Here is a 13,130-nt window from a genome sequence, read left to right on the forward strand (position 1 = left end):
CAGCTTAGCGGATTAGCGCTATTAGCGGTTTAGCGGCTTTTAGCGATCAGCTGTTAAGCGGCTTATCAGCGGATCAGCTGATAAGCGGCTTAGGAAAAGGGGGGGAAAGGGGAAAAAACCCTGCAGGAACTCGCAAGACATTTTCATCTTGCGAAGCAAGCCCATAGGGAAATTTGTTTTGCGAAGCGCCTCCAAAACGGAAAACCCTTTCGTCTAGCGGGTTTTCCGTCTTGCGAGGCGTTCGTCTTGTGGGGCACCACTGTACTTTTGTTTTCCTGCAGCAGAAACTACTTCCCAATCACCAAGCCTCTTCTCCTGCCCTTAAAACACAGGAGCTTTAACTTGACAAGATCATTCTAATTGCAAAGAAGCAAATCTCTGTCCAAATGCCACCTTTTACTCAGATGCCTAAGCAAGGGGACAATTGTCTCGACACCCTCTTTCCCCCCCATTACGAATTGCCACCCAACACACTTGAAGCTGATTTTGGGGAGTCATGAAAAGGCAAGGCACGGATAGCTGCCCTTACTGTTGCTGAACTGTTCCTTCCAAAGAAGGGCGAGAGAAAATTGTGAGATTTTTCTATCCCAAATACCAAAATAACTTGGTTGGCCTTTTGCAGTAGGCACATTGACTTGCACAGCAGGTGGGAGGCAGAGAGGGAGACAGCACACTATTTGCTGCTCTGCCTCAAGCAGCAAAACGCCTTGGTCACACCCTGGTGGCTTTCGCTGCGGGGTTGATTGGGAGCAGAGAAATGATTGACAGAGAAAGATGAAGCAACTCCTCTGTGCTGCTGTTCTGCTCCAAGTTGCTGTCTCTCCCATGATGCTTTTGCAGCAAAGAAGGAAGCCACTGGGCTTTTCATAGAATCGTAGAATGATGGAGTTGGAAGGGACCCAAGGGTCATCTAGTCCAACCCACTGCAGTGAAGGAATCTCACCTAAAGCATCCATGACAGATGACCATCCAACCTCTGCCTAAAAACCTCCCAGGAGGGAGAGTCCACCACCTCCCAAGGGAGACCTTTCCATTGTCGAACAGCTCTTACTGTCAGAAAGTTTTTTCCGTATGTCTAGTTGGAATCTCCTTTCTTGTAACTTGAAGCCATTGGTTCGAGTCCTACCCTCCAGAGCAGGAGAAAACTAGTTAGCTCCATCCTCTATGTGACAGCCTTTAAGATATTTGAAGATGGCTCTCATATCTCCTTTCAGTCTCCTTTTTTCCAGGCTAAACATACCCAGCTCCAACCGATTCTCATAAGGCTTGGTTTCCAGACCCCGGATCATCTTGGTTGCCCTCCTCTACACACACCCCAACTTGTCAACATCCTCCTTAAATTGTAGTGCCCAGAATTGGACATAGTACTCCAGATGTGGTCTGACCAAGACTGAATAGAGCGGTGCCATTGCTTCCCTTGACCTCGACACTAGGCTTCTGTGGGTGCAGCTTAGAACAGCATTAGCTTTTTTTGCTACTGTAAAACCTGTTGCCCACTAAGATCCTTTTCACGTGTAAGCCAGGTGTTCTGCATCTTATATTTCTGCAGCTGGTTACTCCTGCCTAAGTGCAGAACTTCACAGTACATTTGTCCCAATGGAAATTCATTTTGTTAACTTGCGCCCAGTTCACCAATCTGTTAAGGTCATTTTGAATTCTGATTCTGTCTTCTGCAGCATTAGCTACCCCTCCCAGTTTGGTGTCATCTGCAAATTTGATAAGCATCCGCTCAATTCCTTCATCCAAATCGTTCATGAAGATGTTGAACAACAGTGGGCCCAGGAAAGCCCGCGTCACTTTTCCCCGGGATGATGAGGAACCATTCCCAAGTATTCTTTGGGTTCAGTCAGTCAACCAGCTACAAATCCACCTAACAGTTACCGGTACCTCATTATTACAAGAGTTTGCATGTACCATGTAGCTAAGTTTCTCAGCACCCCTGGCCAGAATCAAGGAATAAGGTTTTGTACTAGACTGCACCATTTAAAAGTGCAGGAGGGAATATACAACACACACACACACGGTTATTTATTTAAGTTGTCCCTCTGTACAGAAAATCATTTTTTTGGTATGGGGTGTTCAAAAACACACGTGCACATAGATACCTATGCAGCCTTCAATGGGTACAGCAAAGAGAAAGGCGCTTTTGCTTTTTATATGATCTGGACTTTAAAGCTCTGTGGTGCATAGGAGTGTTTAATGCAAAAGGTTAATTATGAGCAGCTCCTTTGAGTACGTAAAACTGGAACGACTGTTGCTTAGCAGTGATTTACTCTGAGTCACAGCATTGTTTAATTATTGACTTGACTTATTCTCCACCGATTTCAAAAGTGCACATGCATTTTTTTAAAAAACAGGCATAACTATTTTTGCCAGCCTCTTTTGATTGCGTAAGGGAGGCAAGTGCCATTGGGCCACAAACGACCATGGTAAAATTGCTGAAATTTGTAGGTTTGCACAATACTGCCACCCCCCCCCCACTACCCTGCAGGGTTGCGGGGAGGGGCAAACCTAGAAGAAGGAACAGAGGACCCCTTTCATACAAAGGATCCCAGGTTCAATGCTTGCCATCTCTAGGTAGGGCTCACCCTCTGAAACCCTGGAGCAGGGGTGTAGCGTGAGAGTGATGCTTGGGCAATCACCCTGGGTACATATGGGGGGGGGTGCGCACAGCTCCTGCCGCCCTCCCTGAGCCAGCCCTGCACCACTTAGCGAGACCACGTGGGGAGAACCGTGTGAGAGGGACGGAGCAACTGTGCATCATTCCATTATAGCCTCACATAAGACTGGGACTGAGGGATGCATGGCTGCCTAACAGGTTCCCACACTGCCCTCCCAGCACTGCCTTGCAAGGCTCGGATCCGGGCAGGGTGCCAACTGGAGAGCCATGCCACTCAGGACTGGTGTCACTCCAGCAGTGATGGGGGCTGGCAGGCAAATCTAAAAAAAAGAAAAGAAAAAAAAAGGAGTATAAACACTGACAAATCTTCCGGAAAAACAATCTCTCAAAAGACCTGTTGATGGCATTTTACCATTGTACTGTGGAGAGTGTATTAACTTATGGTCTGTGTGTGTGGTTTGGGAGCTGCACAGCCAGGGGAAAAACAATGCTGTCCAGGGTTGTAAAGACTGCAGAGAGAATAATTGGGTGCACTCTTCCCACCTTAGATCAAATCTATGCTGTCAGGTGCCATAAGAAAGCTGCAGAGATAGCGCAGGATAGTACGCACCCTGGAAATGATCTCTTTCAGCTTCTGCCTTCTGGAAGAAGGTACAGGGTTATAAAGACCAGGACTAGTCGCCTGAGAAACAGTTTCTACGCAAATGCAATTCTGGTTCTAAACGCAGCATAAGGAGTCTCTATAGTATATTGTATTTTAAAATGGGGTTTCAGAGTTTTTAGCGGTTTTTGAATGTCTTATGTAGATTTTCAATGTCATTGTTCTGTATGGGACAATGACAATAAAGATATCATATTTGTATAACTGGGAAACACTGGCCTGCGAGCGCTCCAATTGGAGAACAGTCTTTACCAAAGGTGTCATGAGCTTTGAAGACACTCAAACTCAGATGAAAGGGGAAAACGTGCTAAGAAGAAGGCACATTTGGCAAACCCTCACCGTGATCAACTCCTGCCCGGAAACCTATGTCCCCACCTATGGCCTCCACAGTTACTTACGGACTCATTGTTAAAACTGTGTTCATGGAAGACAGTCTTACTCGACTACAAGTGATTGATGAAAAGGAAAGGTGGGGGCCGGGCAGGTGCAGTGGACTCCATTTGTCCTTCACCCCTGGCATGGGCATGCACACACACCCCACCTGAGCGGCATGGAGACATGCTCTGCCGCTGCCCTGGACAACTGCTGCCTATCAGCGTAAACAATACTGGACTGGCTAGACCAGTGCTTTGACTTTGTATAAGGCATCTTCCTGTGTTTTCCCTAGTCAAGGAAGCTTAGCTCCTTGGTACACCCGAGCTTAGGGCAATGACACCAGCTGGGAGATGGCTTGAACGGAAGCAGAGGAAAACTCCAGTTGAATGCAATCGAACACTGGTGAGGGCTCATTATTGAACCTACTCAGCCGCCCATGTGGTTGTGTTGTGGCCAATGCTACCATTAGGCCAATGAGGCAGCCGGCTCTGGTGCAGATCCCTAGAGGGATGCAATGCTAAACTAAGGGAGGCACAGTTTGATACAGATTAGTTTTTGTCATATCTTATGGATTTCTGACAATATGTTACTTTTATATTTTGAAGAATTTTAGCATTTTTGGAGTAATTCGTACATGAGAATTTTTTTCTAGGTACATATAGCAATAGCTTGAAGACTTCCAAAGTCTATGCTGTCACAAGGAGTATACTCCTCTTCATACAACAAAAAAAAAAAACTCCTGTATAATTTGCCTAATGTTTCCGTTGCTCTAAGGATCCTTCTCACATTCCGGGGTCAGTGACAAGTGGTCAACGCCGTTTCTCAAAGCTCAAACTTACGCTCAACTATGTTGCAAAAGAAACTAGTTGAACATGACCAAGCATCAATGCTTGACCTGAAGGAATCGGAGACAAAATTTGCAAAGGGAAAGTTACAGATTTTGATGTGCCTGGAATTGAAACTTTAAAGAGACTTAAGTTTTAACATCACAGTTATCAAGATTATTTGAAATGGTTTGCACGCTAAGACTTTTTCTTTTGTATTTGAGAAAGGTGATCAAAGATTGTTGTATTGCTTATTCTTGTGATGCAAAATAAATTTAGTCACTTCCGTTGTTTAAAAATATGTTGATTGTCTTTTAACTGATTTCATTGAAAGTTGATTTGGTGTGCCCAAAGAAAAGCAGGATCTACTGTATATTCCTTCTGCTTCTGATTTAATGCACTATGGAGCTGGCGCCGAGAGAGAATTGCAGTGCTGTTCTTCCCAAAAGTAAAAGATTAACAGAAAATGTGCTAATGTGGTTGCTCCTGACGTTTTATCTCTTGGCAGCTGTCCTGGCACGTCAAAGGTTCTAGTAAATGGTAGGACACAGCTTGAGGTGGGGGGGTGGGTATTGCAGTCGTTCTTTTAATAGAAAGCCTGAGGAAAGAAGCCCTAGAAACACATATAATACTCACTTACCATACCTGGCATTTGGGTAAAGGGATGGACTGGCAGCCAAAGCATGCATGTTTCCTGTGCCACAGCTGGGCAACAACTTTGTCAGAAAAGAAGCTGTCTGCCAACTTCATGCATACTGAAAAGGAGTTGAAATAAACGTGCAGGAAACTGTTCTCGTACACCTATGCAAAAATCATAAATCTACTACAGACAAATTTGCCGCCCAACAGTTGTGGGGATTGAGCAGATGAGGGAGCCCAGAGCAGGCCCGAGCTGTCTGTGAGTGCAACCTACCACCCAAATAATCAACATGTATGTATGCTGTTATTTGGCCCCATATCAACTGGTAATGTGCTGGGCAGGTGCTGGGCACTGGACTTTATTGTGGTACCACCACAGCTCTGGAACACACTCCCCAGGGAGACCTATTGCACATGCTATTAAGTGAGTGGTCAACCTTTTTAAGTAGGTGTTTGGTGTGCCTACACTACTTTTTAATAATTTATTAAATCTCCTCACTCCCTCTAGTGTTAGGCAGCATGCTTCCTGAATGTATTTGGGATCTCTGGGTTTTCAACCCTTTTGCCCCAGGTCTACAGATTAAAGGGAGGATGGCAGGAGGTCAGCTGGGCTAATTAAGAATGATACTCTTTTGAGTTACAAGACTACCAATGTTTCTCTTATCCATCCAGAAGATAGGTGCTTCCTGCCAGGTTGTAAAGTGGACAGTGTGAATATTATTCACTTTTGTTGTTGTTTAGTCGTTTAGTCGTGTCCGACTCTTCATGACCCCATGGACCAGAGCATGCCAGGCCCTCCTGTCTTCCACTTGCAGGAGAATAAAAAAATCTTGATTTGGAGTAAGTTCCTAATACAGAGAGTTGGCATGGTTGTTTTAAAAAATACAGGAGTATAATTATGGATCTGTTATTTTATATGCATTCTGGTGTTTACAATGCATTCATCAAAACATACCTCTGACACCCAGCCTCTTAATAGTGCATTACATATCCTTAATAAGTTTGTATTCCAAGTATCTGAAGGAAGGGAGCAAATATCTTTATTTCCTAAGTTCCATCAAAAGTTATCTTTGAAAAATGTATTTCTTGACCAGAAAATGAACATGGGACCTAAGGGTTTTCCTGACATAGTTGATTATTACAGACAGCTTTTATCAATTTGGTGCTGACTGGGGCTGATGGGAGTCATAGTCTAAAATATCTGGAGGGCACCAAGCTGATGAAGGCCTAGTTGTTATTATTATTAGTTGAAGACTGATTTTTCAAAACCCTTACCCTACCACACAGACAGTGCAATCATATGCATGATGACTCAGAAGTAATCCCCACTGAGTTAAATCACTCCCAAGTGTGTTTAGAATTGCAGCCTAAACCACATATTGCACACTAACCTATATGAATTCCTGTCTCTCTTCCTTTGCCTACCTACCCAACTAATGCACAGGTCCCAAGGAAAAGCCTTACACCAGAGATGGGGTGTGGGCAGGGTTGGAAAACCTTACAGTGATGGCCAAACTTGGCCCTCCACTTGTTTTGGGATTACAACTCCCATCATCCCTAGCTAACAGGACCAGTGGTCAGGGATGATGGGAATTGTAGTCCCAAAACAGCTGGCGGGCCTGATTTGGCCATAGTCCTTCCTTCAGTTTGTGGATTCAAAAGCTTTGGCTTTCAGATCGGGTGTGATCTCAGGAATCAAAGACACCCTGAAAGGCGGCAGACAAGGCTAATGGGAACAGTGGCGTAGTGTGGGGGGTGCAGGGGGGGGCCGACCGCACCGGGCGCAACATCTGGGGGTTAGGGTTAGGGGGCGCAAATCCACGGGTTAGGGGGCGCAAATCCATGGGTTAGGGGGCACAAATTACTTGCCTTGCCCCGGGTGCTGACAACCCACGCTACGCCACTGAATGGGAAGCAAGTCATTAGATTTAGAGTTTGTAAGGAGAAAGGGAAACCGGATTGCATTTAACTCTAATTTGTACTTCTGCTTCATTGGGAATGTTCTGTGGGTTTGTTACCATTCTTACGTAAAACCTCCCCCCCCCCCACCTTATGAACTGCCTTTTCATCCTTTCTAGTAAACTTGCAATCTTGTTTCACAGAAGGTTTGTGGTCTACATTGATTATCACCTCATATCTATGTTTTTCAGCTGCAAAAAAAGGAAGTCCTTGGAAATAAAACCCACTGAATTAAACCGGGGGCTTCCGAGGAAGCAGGCGCGCGTGCATTCCCCGCCTGCTACCTTGCGGGCAACAGTTACTCGGCTGCAAACATCATTTAATAAGCCTCGGAACGAATCCGCCCCGCCGCCCTTTGCAGGGTTACTCGGCCGCGGATCAGATTCACCTCTCAAGGACTTCACTTCCCAGGAAACACGCGCAAGTCGCGCCAAGTCATTTAGAAACAAGTCTCAAACGAATGAAGGTTCGCTTTCCACTAGAACGGCAGCCCTGCCACGCGCATCCAGCAGCAGTCGCCCTCGCGGACAGACCCCGCGCGAGAAAAGCCTCTTTGCAGAGTTCCAAGAAAGGGGCGGGGAAAAGAACGGAGAAAGAAAGAAGGAAGGAAGGAAGGAAGGAAGCCGCGAACGAGCACCTCATTGGACAGCAGCCCCGACGGGAGCTCCGCCCCCTCTTTGGCTGGGGCTCGCTTCCTCATTGGCCAGCCGGACGAAGCGGACCCCCGCGAGCCCGGCAGCGAGTCAGAAATCGGTTGCCGGGCAGGGTGGGGCGTGGCCAGCCAATGGGCGAGAGGAGAGGTGCAGCGGTGGCGGTTGAAGGCGCTCGCGCAGGCGCGTCCGCGTTCTGTAGCAACGGCCGAGGAGGAGGAGGAGGAGGAGGAGCCACTGCTCTTGTTGTCGTCGCCGAGATCCGGCGGCGGCGGCGGTGGAGGAGGGCAGGTGGGTGGCGCCTCCTCCTCCTCCGCCTTTTCCCCTCCCAGCGCGCAAGCAGTTGCCCGTCGCCAGCCCCTCTGAGGGAAGCCTGGCTGGCTGGCTGGCTGGCTGGCTCGGGAGCCGGCGGCGCGGTGCCCCCAGCTGAGGGAGAGCGGCCGGGGGTGGAGGGTCCCGGGTCCCGGTCCTGGCCTCTGGCCTCCGCCCTCCTTCAGGAGCCCCAGCAGGTGAGCGAGGCTGCTGCGGCTGAGGGGGAAGCGGTGGCAGCAGGAGGGCACGGCGGCGGGGGGGGGGGAGGAGAGAGGGAAGGTGAAGGCCTGAGGAGGGGGCGGCGGGGGAACCCGGGGGGGGGCAGATATATATATATATTTGGGGGTATATATGTATATATGGGGGGGGGGTAAAAAGGAGCCAGGGGTGGGTTTTTCTTTTGCTGAGGTGGGGGCGCGAAGCCTCCTGACTGGGGTAACAGAGGGCTGGGTTGGGGCTGGTGGTGGGCAGGAGTGGGGGATTTGGGGTGAGTGCGTAGGATCTACGTAGGGGAATGAAAGGGTCGCGGGTTGGGTGGGGGAAGGTGGCAGCTGCACACACACAAATACACCCCCCCAATTGTGGGGCTGGGATGTGGAGGGAAGCAGGACACATATTGGGGATGGGGGGATCTGGTAGGAAGGGGCGGAAGAAACAAGAGTTTTTGGGTGGGTGGGTGGGTGATGACTGGGGATTTGGGTTATAAATCGATAGGGCGGTTAATGTTTAGTTTTTTGGGGGGGGGGCTGTTAAGATGCGAAGGGAAGAGATGGGCGATGCAAGTAGAGTAGAAGGAATCTGGTTGTTAGGGTGCCCAAGGGGAGGATGGGGTGCTGGCTGGGGCTCAGGGTGTGTGTACCTAGATGTGTGGGGAAATCAGGTTCACGGTGAGATGTGAACTGAGGAGTTGTGGGGCTGGCAGAGAAGATGAGGGGCTGCCGGCTTATGCCTCCTGGCTGGTCGATGAGTCTTTCTGAATACAGCCCACTGTAGCTGCACCAGTGCATTAAAAGGTAAAGGGACCCCTGACCATTAGGTCCAGTTGTGGCCGACTTTGGGGTTGCAGCGCTCATCTTGCTAGGTTTGGGCTATTAGTGGTGCAGGATATATATATATATATATATATATATGCAGTACTGTGTATAGAGAATGGGATGGCGGGAGAGCAATGGGGAGAAGGGAGGAGATGTTGCTTGTGAGACCTGTCTGGTGGGTGAACACTACTGTTGGGGAATATCAGGAGCAAGTGGGAGGAGGAGAGGTGTTGGGAGCTGACTCACGTTAATACCTGCATAATTGGGAGGGGGAGAGGTTGCTTTTAGCAGATTCCCTGTTTGTGGTGGGATGAGTGGCTGGTGCTCCTTAGACATGAAACTGTATGGGGGGGAGGTGAACATTATAGAACAGTAAGAAGTTAGGGGATTGGGGGGAGGTAGGGGATTGGGTAGGGGATTCTGGTGGAAAAGAGAAAACAGCAAGAGTTGAAAAAACTTGTTCAGTTACATTCAGGGTAATACCTGGGTATGGGGAGATTCTGTATTTGAGCTAGCTGAATAAGGCTGAGATGAAAATTTGTGAGAAAAAGATGGGCTATCATTTTATTTACTTATAAAAGTATTTCTGTACTGCCAGTTCATACAATGCTATGTGGTGGTTAATGCTGGTACATATGTTTAGAGAGATGATCTGAGGAGGCGATAATAAGTGCTTGGCTGGGGAATGAATTGATTCGGTTTTGAGCAAAGTGTTAGAGGTAAATTGATTAGAATTTATGAGTGGTGCTGAGAGTGACAGCACAATATTGCGTTGTTGAACAGAGGTCATAGGTTTGAGGTGGTGGTCATGGAAAATAAGATAATTGTGTATGGCAAAGGGAGGAATTTAGGAGAACCAGAGTAGGGTCTGTTGTTGTTCTGGAAGGAAGTGAGAGTCTAGATGGGTTATGTAAGAATGCCAGTGTGGTATAATGGCTAAAGAGCCAGAGTAGAAGCCAGATTCAAATCTGTTCAGCAGTGAACATCACAGGATGATCTGGGGTCAGTCACACTCTCTCAAACTAAAACAAACAAACACCTCTCAAGTTTGTAGTGAGGATAAAATGGGAATGGGAACCAGGTATGCCACACCAAGCTCTTTGGCAGAATAGCAAAATATAAATGGTGATGAATGAATGTTCTTAAGAATTTGGGAGACAACATTTGGAGTGGGTTGTGAGGGGTATATGGAGTGGTTGATGTTTATGGTAACTGACCTGATCTTGGGAATGAGCTGGGGATAAGGAGAAAGAAGAGATGCATGGAAGAGGAATCATTGGAATAATTTCATGTAGGACAAGAGGAGTTCACTCTGAGAAGTAGAAACTGGATGGTGGCAGGGGAGCTGTCTGTGAATGAAGGAGTATGTTGAAGAGGAGAATTGGGTGAGCAACTGGCACCTAGTTTTAAGAAATTAGGTCTGGCAGCTGCCTGCCTTGGATCAGGCTGGTTGAGTGTAGTCGTTGAGCAAATCTAATAGGCATAGGGATGTGGGGTTGGTCACTGTGGCCAAAAGCAGTATTGGTTGGTTGATTTTTTATTTTATTTTTGTCTGAACTGGTGGGGAATGATTGGCCTCAGTTTTAAACAGGTGGCAAGAAGTTACAGACCAGCTAGTGTGGTTGGTAGGACAAAAGAAACCAATTTGGTTTATGCTTTGGAAGGAAAGTGGATGTGGGTACAGGTAGTATGAGTGAAAGATTTTTAGGCACTAGTAAGAACAGGATATGGTTGATAGTGTGGAGGAAAATGAGTCTGAATTATCAAGTAAGCTTCATACAAAGGTGATCAGTTAGAAGCTGCACAAAGTGTGGGAGCTAATTGGAAGCTAAATACTGGTAAGGGACTGGTTGGGAATGATGAAATGCACCACTTGAAACAGTCAGAGTTGGGGCATTTAGGAATCCCTAATATTTTTTCAGTTCTCACAAGAATCAGGAAAAGCAGCATTTACTAGCGCAGAATCTTAGAGCTGAAGGGAGGGACATACTGAAGCTGAGTGTAGACTAGAAGGAAGAATTGGTTATTGGGTCCAGTTAATGCCTATGTTTGAGGAGGACATGTAAGGATTGTGCTGTGCAGAAGAAAACACTATGTGAAATTGCAATTGTTGTGGTAGGAGCTGGATATAGTCAGAAGGATTAAGTTTGGGTGGAGCTTGTTCAAAACAGAGTGCTCTCCTTCCCTCTCCCCCACCTTTGGAGGGCTAAAGATATAGAACTCATTCAGCCTGAGGCTGAATATTGACTCCATCTGAGGCAGCCTGGGAAGGGAGCTATCATTTGGACTGCTCTTAAGTTAAGGGAGAGGCTTGGATATGAGGGGGCTGACTGTGTATGTCACTTAGTATGAGGAGGCATCCAGTGTGAAGGGTGAGAAATGTGTGATTGGATGCAAGAAAGAGCAGGCTAGCTCGGGATTAGACATGTCCAAAGTGTAAGATTGATAGAGGATTTGAGAATCTCCAAGGACTGCTTGGAATAAGAAGTATTCTTTTGCAAGGTGACAACAGAAGTACCATTTTATGATAATAATAGGTCATATGGACCATATAGCTCAAGTCAGGGTTGGGGAGTTGACTATCTGTGTAGGGATTCCTCTTTGCCAAAAAACAGTTTTGTGAGTAATTTAAAATGATTTTCTAACATTGCTGAGTTGTTAAGCTGGGTATAACTAGGTGCTAGGATAACACTGAGCCCTTGTAGTGCTGGGTGAAATGTTTAGAGAGAAACTTCCTGTTAACACAGTTGTGAGTATTACAGTACTCCCACTCAGGAACTGGGGAGGCGTGAAAGAGTGCAATGAATTTGGGGCGGGGGCTGTTATTTGGCTACATAGCTGAGGTATAGTGTTGCTCTCTGGAGAAGTTGCTTGGCAGCTTGGAGCAGAATTGGGATGAGGTTGTCTTTTTTGTTATAAATAGCCGCTGAAGGGAGAAAGAAGGAGACTGAAGGGAAAACTTCACCATCCAGCGAACACAAATGTTATTGCAAGCTTCTGTCTTGCTACTGTGGGAGGTTCAGGCAGCAGCTTCCAGGAAGTTCTGTCTGGTTTCTTTTTTGTGCACACTATGTGGAGGCTGCCTCCCTTGTGTCTTATTCTTATAGGAAATGAAATGCAAAGGGAGGAGAATCTCTCACTGCTTTAGTACCTTATTTCAGAATTTATGAACACATAACTGCATTAATGCTTGCTTTAAAAGAATACTCTAATTGCAGCTAACACTAAAGTGCTTTATATCTGTGCCATGTGTCTTGAGACTTCCTGAATTTCCTATAAAGAGCTAGGCTTTGATCTGATCTTAATCATTTATGTCTCTCACCAGCTTTGCTAGTAGTAGACATGATCAGTCATTTCTATTCACAAGAGTCATGACATTTATAGGTCTGGCTTTTGACATTAACATAACTTGGTAAAATAAGCTTCAAAATATAGAGGATAGCTCAGCAGAGCAAATACAGTGGTACCTCGGGTTACAGATGCTTCAGGTTACAGACTCTGCTAACCCAGAAATAGTACCTCAGGTTAAGAACTTTGCTTCAGGATGAGAACAGAAATTGTGCAGTGGTGGCAGCAGGAGGCCCCATTAGCTAAAGTGTTGCCTCAGGTTAAGAACGGACCTCCAGAATGAATTAAGTTCTTAACCCGAGGTACCACTGTACAGTCAGCTTTGCCCATTCAGCTCTTGTAACATGGTGTACAATATTTTGGGGTCAGCTCTTCATGCCTTTTGCGAGGATCCATGTGCAGGAAGCCATGGTCACCTTTTACCTATCTGGTGCCAAGTACTTCAGTGTGGCACACAGGGATTTTCTTGAGTGCTAGCTGTTATAAATTCAATACCATTTTAGGATTTCTGGAAATTGTGGTGTGGGGCTTGGCAGCAAATGATTCTGCAGTTTCCTCATTCGGTGGTTTCCTCATGTGAAGTCATCCGTGTTTCTTTTCTGTGTCTCTGTCTGCCTGTCTTTATAATTTTTCTAGACCAAATTGTCTTGGTACAATTTTCATTTGGTCTGTCATTTCCACTCTTCTATGGAAAGAGAAAATCCAAGA

General features: G+C 46.6%; 1 protein-coding gene and 1 long non-coding RNA gene across 6 annotated transcripts in view; one reads left to right on the forward strand and one right to left on the reverse strand.

Annotated features, from left to right (window-relative positions):
* The window catches only part of LOC309345425, a 469,580-nt gene that overhangs the window by 342,339 nt on the left and 114,111 nt on the right, over positions 1-13,130 (reverse strand). The window lies entirely within an intron of this gene.
* The window catches only part of LOC309343770 (SERTA domain-containing protein 2-like), a 29,949-nt gene continuing 24,683 nt past the window's right edge, over positions 7,865-13,130 (forward strand). Inside the window, exon 1 of one of the 5 annotated variants that reach the window (XM_081865679.1) lies at positions 7,865-8,237. The gene's annotated coding sequence lies outside the window, so the exon portion shown is untranslated. The remainder of the gene's footprint in view (positions 8,238-13,130) is intronic. The other 4 variants (XR_014157392.1, XR_014157393.1, XR_014157394.1 and 1 more) reach the window with 4 other exon arrangements.

Source organism: Podarcis erhardii (genome assembly GCF_964252035.2).
Source record: "Podarcis erhardii genome assembly, chromosome: 1".
Lineage (NCBI taxonomy): Eukaryota > Metazoa > Chordata > Lepidosauria > Squamata > Lacertidae > Podarcis > Podarcis erhardii.